Raw genomic sequence first — 528 nt, forward strand, 5'->3', positions numbered from 1 at the left:
CTTCCGCCTGCTCCTTCTCGAACTTATCCTTTTTTAAATCATTTTTTTGTTGTTTTAATTTTGTGGTTTTATTTTTTTTTCTTTCGCAACACTGTTGACTGTTCAAGATAAATAATAAAAGAAAAATGCATAAAGAAAAAGTCGAATCAGTTCATCCTTGAGTCAAAGCGAACGTCTGTGAAGAGTCCTGGGATCTTTACAAGAATGGGATGGATGGACAAACCACTGTTTCCAAACAATTTTAGGAACAGCCCATTTCTCCCAAATGAAGTCGGAAGCGTTTGTGAAATCAAAACCGTTCTAAGAGACATCTCTATTGTCTATTCTATGCATGTATACGAGTGTGAAGGGTGAAGGTGTGTGGTCTGTCTGATAGTGTGGTGTAAAACCAATCAAACATTCAACAAACATGCTTTGGTAATACTGTCCTTTAACTAGTTCCATGCCAGGGAAGCAAATCCCAGTGTAAGAGTGCAGGCAGAATGAATGGATGAGCATGACTGTCTGCCCAGCCACAATGGCAGCCAG

This window comes from Etheostoma spectabile, chromosome 18 (assembly GCF_008692095.1).
Source record: "Etheostoma spectabile isolate EspeVRDwgs_2016 chromosome 18, UIUC_Espe_1.0, whole genome shotgun sequence".
NCBI lineage: Eukaryota > Metazoa > Chordata > Actinopteri > Perciformes > Percidae > Etheostoma > Etheostoma spectabile.